This window comes from Artemia franciscana, unplaced genomic scaffold, assembly GCF_032884065.1.
Source record: "Artemia franciscana unplaced genomic scaffold, ASM3288406v1 PGA_scaffold_52, whole genome shotgun sequence".
Lineage (NCBI taxonomy): Eukaryota > Metazoa > Arthropoda > Branchiopoda > Anostraca > Artemiidae > Artemia > Artemia franciscana.
The window spans coordinates 1,377,452-1,387,350 of record NW_027062693.1 but is presented as its reverse complement, the minus strand read 5'-3'; positions in this window follow the sequence as shown (position 1 = coordinate 1,387,350).

Here is a 9,899-nt window from a genome sequence, read left to right as displayed (position 1 = left end):
ATCATTAACCTGCACATAAAGTAGACATACCACATTTTTACTATTCAGTGGTAAACATACCACTTTTATGCTATTTCTTATGTTCTATCTGAATATAATAATTGCTTTACTTGCAAATTCAGTTTTAAGCCCTTTTTTGACCCATGAAATTGATAGTTTCTTTGTATTTTTTTTTGTTTATATAAAAAGGGTTAAAACATCAGTTTCAAACACAATATTTTGTTATAAGATCTATTTTGTCAAAGTTATATAATCTATAAGCATTGATGTGTCACAAGTAAGATAAAAAATTCAACACAATTCCTCCATTTTTTCATCTGCCATGTTTCTTTTGTGGGCTGATATTTTTCAATACATAGGTAAAACAGCAGCTTTTAAGCAGCCTAACAGAATAAACTGAAAACAGGGTAGAAATGCTTTGAATTTTTTTTATTGCTCATTGTTTTGATTCAGTTCAAAATACCTTAATTACCTTAATTCACACTTCAGGGTAAAATAGTGGCAAGGACTGTGATGCTCTTTAGTTGATCATGGCATTAGATCTTGTTGTTGTGTTAAGGTCAAGCAACAAAACATCAGAACTGGAGAGTGCTGGAGAGATACAATTTAAGCCCACTCAGTAATGCTGATCACATGGTAGGTGTGGTTCAAGAACCATTCTCCAGCAATTTAGAGCTGGCACCACCACACAACAGCAACTTCAGATTGAGTGTGCAAGGTGGTTGGGAATGACAAGCCACATCATTCTCCAAGCTTTCTCTCTATTGTCTTCCAAGAGTGCTATGGTAGTGAGGGCTTGGAGGGGTTTTCCCATGGAAATCTCCATGTTTTGGCCTCCCATTCCTTGTCAAGCCTTTTTGATTTTCTCAGGTGAGGTTGCAGATATTGTCTCTTGCTTAGTTGGCTCTAATTGTTCACCAGTCATTGGCTGAAAAAATCTATTTGGACCTTTTGGTATTGATGGTGGATTTGAACAGCTTTTTGGAAAGTCCTCATGTTTGTCTTTTGTGGGAAGAGAAGTTGAACAGCTTCTGGTCTGCTTGCTAGAGGTACCTGTAGATGAGTATCATTTCATTATGCTTTAGCTAAAAGACAAGTATTGGCAGGTTAGCAGATTGTAATGTACTGCAATAGGGCTGACTGCATTTGCTGTTGATGCATATGGTGGTTCTCTTTTGGACACCGTCAATGAGCTGGATGTTGCTCTTGTAGAAAGGACCAGCAAGACATCATCCAAAATCTAGGATTGGCCTGACCAGAGCTTTATATAGTTTCAGAAAAATTGTGGAGGATTGACTGCTCATGGTTCTTTCCCAGAGTCCTAGATTTGCGTTTGCTTTCAAAACCACTTGGTCAGTTTGTTCATGGAATTTTAAACTGTCATCCAATGGGACTCCTAGGTCTCTGCCACTACTAAAAGTACGAAACAAGACTATCAATGATGTTTTGCTGTCATATATAGTTTACTGGTACTGCAGATTACCATGACCAAAATGAAGAGTTATGCACTTTGAGATGTCAAAGGACAGAAGCCACTTATCTGCCCATGATTGAATTTGGTTAAGATTGGCTTGTAGGTTACTGTTGTCTGCAGTACCAAATAGCTTGGAGTTGTCAGCATAAAGAGTCTGGGGTTTTTTGTTTCAGCTACCAGGTCATTGATGTAGATGAGGAATAAGGTTGGTCCAAGGACAGCTCCTTGAGGGACATCAATCAGAACTTGGCAAGGTGTTGAATAGGCCTTCTCTGTCTGTGGTAAAGAGACAAACCTTTTGCATTCTGTCACCAAGGAAGGCCATTAGCCATTCAGCTAGCTCTTTGTTGATGCCCTCAGCTGTACGTTTGGAGTGCAAACAACTGTGAGGGACTTTGTTGAAGCCTTTGGCAATGTTTAGCAGAATTAGGTTGACAGGAAATCCTCTGCCAAGAACCTGAGTAATTAGCTCATAATTTGTTAGTAGGTTGGTTTCAAATGACTTCCCAGGAAGAAAACCATGGTGTTTCTCTAAGATAATGTTGTTGGAAACAAGATGCTTGAGAAGTGCATTGTTAACAACTCTCTCTAAAACCTTAGCAACAGCAATTGTCAGGCTTATAGGTCTGTAGTTTTCTGCTTTAGATTTGTCCCCCTTTCTGAATATGGGTGTAATACAAACAGTCTTCCATTGTGAGGGAACAACTCTGCTGTTGGGAGAAAACTGAAACAGATGGCAGAAAGCATGGAAACCTTGGAGGCTATTTCCTTGAACAATCTTGGGTGGATTCCATTGGGACTAGCTGCTTTGCTGGTATCAAGGTTTTTTAGCCTCTTTTCCACCATAGGTACAGTAATAACACCCATACTCATGGGAGAAGGCTTTTGTATTTAGGAAGGGGTGGAGGCTCACTATCTGTTTCTGCTGTAAAGATGGAAGTGAAGTGGTTATTTAGTAAGGTTGTTAATTTCTGGATTTCAGTCAATCACTTTTCTTCCATCATTAATAGTGAGGTGTTTAACACAGCGCCTTGCATGGTCTTTGCTGGACAATCAATTTCAAAACTTATTTGGGTTACTCTTGCGGTCATTGGCAAGCCCAAGGTCGAAATTTTGGTACTGTTGTTTTGTTAAATTTTGTTGCCTGTTCCAAGCTTGGACATACCTTTCATAGTGACCAGGCTTGTCCCTTTTCTTCCAGTGGTGCAGTTTTCGATTTCTTTTCCTTTTAAGACAGTAATGTCTTTGGTATGGGAACCAGTTTTTCTGTTGTGTTTCTACTCTGAATCTTGGTGATAGCTGCCAGGAATTTCTCCCACTGGTCATTGACATTGCCCTGATGTAGCTCATCCTAGTTCATGAGTTTTAGCTCCCTTCTAATTGTCTTGTACTTTGTGTAAACCTATCTTTTGCATTTACTTTTCATTGGACATCTATAGGTGGTTATTTCTATGGCAAGATGGTTGCTTTTTCTGACTGGTGGGAGATAGTTTACCTTGTGAATTGTATCATTTCGGTTTACAAACATCAGATCGAATACTGTGGATTGTTGGGATTGGCAAAACCAAGTGGGTTGTTCAATTAGTTGGTAGGCAGAAAGGTTGTGTAAAATATCAATGAATGTTCTGGCTTTAATGGGGCTATTGGTAGTCGAGTAGTAAGGATACCCATCCTCCCAGATCAGTTCAAGGAAATTAAAGTCACCTCCAATAATAAAATCGTCTGTAAAGTTTTCAATAGCTGGATGGAACATTAATGAAAGTGTCCTCAGTCTCAATGGCTGAGAGTGAAAACAGGCTTCAATAGGTACAACCAACTCTGAGAGAGCATTGGTGCTGGTCTTCACCAGTAAAGTCAAACCATATAGATTCAGTAGGGGCTGAATTTGTCTCACTACTCAGCCCATATACTGCATGTGTATTTTTGATCAAAGCCAGAACACTGCTTTTGCATCCTGTACAAGAAAGATTAGTAACTACTTGGTAACCAGGCATATTAATATAAGAATCTTCTAGCCTTGTTCTTGGATTCATAGGACACACTTCTGTTAATAAAACCAGGTCATAGTCCTTTTGGTACAACAGGCTCCTAAGTTCCTGTAATTTGATTGTTAGTTGGTCACCATTAGATAGGAAAACAGAAAAGTCTGGACTTAAATGTTGACTCCTCTTTGTACCTGGTTCCAGCTGATCCTCTTTGATCAGATCAAAGGGGGTAGCATCCAACTGAGTTTTTTCAGACATGGTACTAGGACTGATGTTTCTGAATGTCTAGGATGTATCCATTGCAGTTGGGGATAACTCATCATCACTTGAGATACTATACTATTCTCACTGTAAGTAGACACTTTATTTATAACACTATATACAAGTCCCCCATTATGCAGGTTTAGTGCTGCATGGGCACCAACTGGGATTGGGGTACTTCCCTATGGCTTGGTTCTTTTTTGTCACAATATGAAAGCCATGAATGGCTAGATTTATCTCCCCTGCATCAGTTCTGGCTTTAAGCTCTTCTTCAAGTGTTTTCTGGCAGGCACAGTCTTCCTTTGATGCATTGTTTCTAAATTGTATTTCACTTTTCTTCTCAAAAAATTTCTGCAGAATTTGCTTTTTCAATGCAAAGGAACTAACCGTGAATATGACTGATGGTTGGCGGCTACCTGATGGCTGCACCATGGATCCCTCTGTGGTGTGAGGCAGGAGTCTTTGTACATTGGCTATTGAGTCACATTTTATACCAAAATCATTCTCTAGGATCAGAAGAATAGCTCTGCTGTCATCCTGGGAGGGTGGTATACCATAAGCAATGACATTGTTTTTCTTATTCTTATTACTCTCTGTCTTTTTCAGCATGAACACCATATTCTAATTTTTGTCTTAAGTTCAGCTGCAGAGAAGAAACTTTGATTTGCAGGTATTAATTTCCAGGGTAAAATCTGATTTTTTTTTTCCCTTTACTGTGAATATACGGGAATGTTATATTTGGTCACTCAGTCCAAGGGAAATCATTAATTTATGCCTATCACTCATAACAGTATCCATTAACATCCTTAACTGATGTCTATTAATAGTCTATCAGCAACAATAAAATCCAGAATTGTAGCATTATTAATCATAACAATAGTGGTAACATGCACAGAATGCCTTTTAATTATTTCAATTTTTCTGCTCAGATGCCCTCAAAGTTTCAACTTAACACTACAAGCTGTTTCTAAGATTTTGCTTATAATCTATTTTGAGAACCTTCATGCATATAGTGTTTTAATTTAGTTGAAGATCCCCAAAACATTTTCCAAAGGTTTCACTGTAACACAATTAGTGTCATTAGTTGCTGTTGTTGTGGTAGTAGTAGTGGTAGTAAAAACAGTGCTTTTTGTTTAGTACAGTCCTTGGGACATTTCTGATAGATTCTTTGAACAACATGCATGTACATAGTGTGTTTTGATTTAGCTCAACATTCCCAGAAGTTTTCACCCCAATACCTATTGTTTTAGCAGCAATAGTAGTAGGAGCATGGAGATTTTGCCTGTTGGTTAGTTCTATATCCCAAAACAAGCCCTGTAAGTTACAAGTTCATATTTTTAAGCTATTTTTAAGATCTTGCCGTTATGCATTTTGACAGCCTGGATGCAGATAGTGTGTTTTAATTCAGTTCAAATTCCACCCCAATATTTCCTGAAATTTTCACCTTTATACCCTTAGTCTTAGTGGTAGCCTAGTCCCAGTAGAAGTAGTAGTTGTAGTGGTAGTAGTAATAGTTGCAGTATCACTAATAGACTCTTGTGGAGACTTTGACCTTGACGTATAGAACAAAACCAACAAAGCCTGAGGTATATTCTTTCAACTTCACTGCCATTTGTTGAACCAATAGGAGATCAGTTTGTAGACAAACATTAGAGTCTATAAAGTGGTAGTTAGGTCAGTTCTATTCTATGCAGTTGAGACCTGGCCATTGAAGGTACTTCATCTGCATGATGTGTGATTTTTGACCACCGCTGTTTACAAAAAATCCCAAGGATTTGATACTCCAACTGAATCTCAGATGCTGATGTGCATAACCATTGCTGTAACACCCTGCCCAAAGCCACTATCGTTCAGCAGAGAAGACTGCATTAGCTTGGCCATGTCCTGAGAAGACAATGATTGAATCATCAGGCAAGTGCTTCTAGCTGTTCCTCTGTCAGATTGGCACAGATACCTGGAGCATCAATTGAAAAATTGGTGGACAACTGTCAGAAACAACCTTGATGTGATTGGTGGACTTCAGAAGTTTGGCAGAATGTGGGAGATATGCTGGTTCCAGTTTTCTGAAGAATTGGCACAAGATTGCAACAAATGTGAGTCAATCATAATGTGTCTTCTAGATACCAGGTGATGTATTCACGTCTGGTGTCGCAGCAAGTACAAGTAAAAAGATAGTGGTAGTAGCAGTAGTAGCATTAGTAGGAATAACAGTAGTAGCTCTAGTAGTAGTATCAGTAGTAGAACCATTATGTACATATTCCCTTTTTTGGTCAATTAAACATCCCCCACATAATTCCTTGAAATTTCCAACCTAATACTCAATGATATTCCTGAGATAAGCCCCTTTGAAAACCTGCATAGACAGAGTGTGTCTTGATTTAGTTCAATTTTCCCTCAATATTCCTTGGGATTTTCTTCTTGATCCCCATAGCCTTTGTGTAGTAGGAGTCATAATAGTGTTGTATTAGTAGCAGCAATAAGAACGTTAGCAGTAGTATTATTAGCAGTATTCACATATTGCCTTTTGGTCATTTGAGCATCCCTCTCATCATGCCCTGAAAGTTTCAACTTGATACGCTAAGTCACTCCTTAGATATTTCTAAAGTGCCTTTTTGACAACCAGTATGCATATGATGTGTTTTTATTTAGTTCCACCTCCCCCTCAATATTCCCCCAAAATTTTCAACTCAATATCCTTAGCCTTAGTAGAGGTCACAATAGAAGTGGTAGTTGTAGCAGTAGTAGTAGTAGTTGTAGCAGTAGTAGTAGTAGTTCTGGTGGTGATAGTAGTAGCAGTAGTAGTAGTAATAGTAGTTGAGTCTGTGGTGTGTTTAGGGGGAGGGATAAGGGGCCTGCCCCTCCCCCTAAAAAATGCCAAAGAAATTTGTTTTAAGATTTTAATTTCTTGCTCTCGACAGAGTCCTTGGTTTTTCATTGTATTCTTTGGTAATATATTGGAAAGTGCTACTCTTTTTTCGATTTTATTCATCTCTCCTGTTCATTCTCACTCCCTAAGCTGGAGATTTGTCACATCCCTTAGTCATTCCATCACTTTGCTCGAGTCCCTTACAACTCTTATTTTATACTTATTGTGATTGCATTTATCAGGTTGAAAGCTATGCAAGCTTTGTTTGACGTGATTCTGTGATATTAAAAAAAGTCACTTAGTGATATTTAAAGAAGAAAATACATTGACTGAACTCATAATGGGGAAACGAAACTGTCAACAGTCTCTTTTTGTCTCCTACTATTCCACTTGTTGAGGCAAGGGTAGAAAGTACTCGTCAAACTGGTCTTTTTTCCACATTTTGAAACTCCTTAGAAAGGGGGATGGCTGTTGAATGTCATGGGAAAGATGAATTGAACTGAACCCAGACACAAACTAGAGTTATGGTGGCTGCCTTATCAACTTTCTAATCTTATAACTCAAACTAAAAAAAAAAAAAAAAAAAAAATCAAAAACAGCTCGAACAATTGTTGCTCGATTTCACCAACAATATGTGCCACAAATTTCTTGTAGAATAAGGGAAGAGGATTGTTTGCAAGCCAAGGCACGCAAGAACAGGACGTTGGATAACAATAGTTACTTTTTATCCCCTATCTTCTGAGGCCTTGGTTCGTTACACCGGTTTTTGAACAAAGCCTTTTCTCCTAAGGCCTGCAAAGAAAGGAAAACGGCAACTTTAAGATCAGTTCTCCTATCCGCTCTTGAAAATATGGCTGACAATGATGCAGCTATGAAGTTAAAAATTTGTGGGAATGTTATGAATCCTCCGCTAAAAACATAGAATATATATCTTATCCAGTGCAGAACAATGTCATCAATAGTGTAGGCAATGTCAGTCAGGGACACGATTTTGTATAAAAAAAATATGTGAATTGTTTTTTTTTATATGCCAATGGGACGAGTGTTGTAACCTCAAAAGAACAGCTCGTTCTTATCGTCTGCTTTTATGACGATCATCAAACAGAAGATTTTTTGTGCTTCAACACTGCAAATTGCTTAATGGACCTAGGTTTTCCTAACTATATCATTAGACTTCGCTTAGAGATGGATAATATCCATTAAACATGGATGAGTTAGTTGAAATCAGCTTTGATGGAGGTAGTATTGTGTCCAGTTTGAACAAGGGTATTCAAGCAGAAATACGAAAGCAGTATCCACTTTTCATTTACATGCATTGTGCTTTGCGATGTCGAAACCATCATTGGTGAAGGGCTCCAGACTGGACTTAATTCAAATGCTATATGTATACTTGCAAGAAGTTTGTTTTTCATACTTCCTCTGAGCGAACTGAATCATTGCCATCCTTTCTGCCGCATTCCAAAGAAAAAGCAAAAGCTCCTTCACTTTTGTAACTGAAGACGGGTTAAAAAATTTAGAGTATCTGCAGTAATTATGTCATTTTGTATCTGATTGAAGGGTTATCAAGACTAGGCCTTTAAATTTGGTAAGTTGAGCTTATTATTTTATCTTTTTTGAGCAGAATACTAACCAGTAATCTCAAAAAGGGGACTATGACAGTAATATACTTTGTACTGGAAATTTCTTGGATTTCTGATAGCTTTTAGCTGGTACTCCCCTCCCCCGAATGGAAATCATAAATAAGTCACTGGTAGTAGTAGTAATGACGTGCACATATTGCTTTTGATTAATTGATCATCCCTTTCATAATTCCCTGAAAGTTCCAACTCAATACCTTAAGTCATTTCTGATGTACGCCCGTTTGACAACCCGTATTTACATGGTCTGTTTTTATTTAGTTCAACACCTCTTATCATTCCCAGAAACCTACATCTGAATGCCCTTGGCCTCATTGGACGAGCCCCCCTAACATGCCAAAGGTCAAACATGCCCCCCCTTTCCAATAACAAATACTCACCGTAAACAATGAGTTACAGCCCTGGCTTCAAGGGGTGTGTCGGAGGGGGGTCATCCCAAGAGGCATAGTTATTGGACCTTTTAACTATGGTGACCAAGATGGCTATCCCAAAATTTTTATCAGATATATTTTGGGAAAGAAGGTGTGTGAGGGGGGGCTGATTGCCCTCAAATCGCTTTTGACTCTTACAAAGGGCACCAAAATTCAATTTCTGATTGAACGAGTCCCTTCTGAAGATGAATCATCCCTTACTCTAGAGCTTCAAGCAATGACTGAGAAAATACTCTTTTGGTTTGACATAAATCAACCAAATTTAAATGTAAAAAGTCCTACCTTCTTATTGTTTCTCGTAAAGGTGTGAGCTGCCCCGCAATTACTGAGCTTCATACACCAAAAGGCTCCATAAGTCGTTTCCCGGATCGATATGTGGGATTCCTGGGGGTTAGTAATTTGAATGGGGGTTAGTAATTTGAATATTAGTAGGGGAAGTAAATTTGAATATGGTTCGTAACCGGTAGGATGTGATGATTCCAGCTTGTCCCTCGGTTTGTTCAGACTTCGGCCCGGCTGTGACTGTGGGGCGTGCTTGGAACTTGGTTCCCGCTGAGATCCAGCAGTCACGAACACTTGGCTCCTTTAAGAGAAACATGAAAAGTTTCTTATTAAAGGCTTCTTATTAAATGTCTCTTATGGCTCATTTATTATTTTTTGTTCTTTTTTGGGTTGTTGTTTTGTTGGTGCTGTGTCCTTGATGACGCGATAATTTTAATGTTGGGTGATGTGAGGGTTGCTGTTTCGTGGGGACTGCCCTGTGAGTTGATTTATTTTCCTTATATATTTATATTTAGATGTTGGTTAGTTTGTTTATGACAAGTTTTATGATTCTTTATTTATTGTATGCCGTTTCCCAAATAACGGGCCATTGAGCCCTTTGGGATATTGTTTTGTTATTGTTATTTTATGAAAATAAATAATACTTGAACTTGAATTCCGACAGCTCTTTCTATGAATTGCCGACATATATAGTTTCTCGACATAGGAATTGGCTTGGGGAAAGAAAGGAAATATTTTTTACACTAGACAGCACTATTGTGCTGCCTAGTGTACACTGTAGGTTAAAGATCGTAGTAGGTATGACGTGTCTGTGTAAAGAAAAGACTTTAAGAGTGATTCTGGCTTCAGGAAAACACGTTTTAATGTTCCTTTATGCGTCTGCTTTTTTTCAATTAAGCTACTGAGTTTCGTGAAAATGGAGAGTAGTGACTTATCACACCTTGATAAATTTTTCTGCCATGG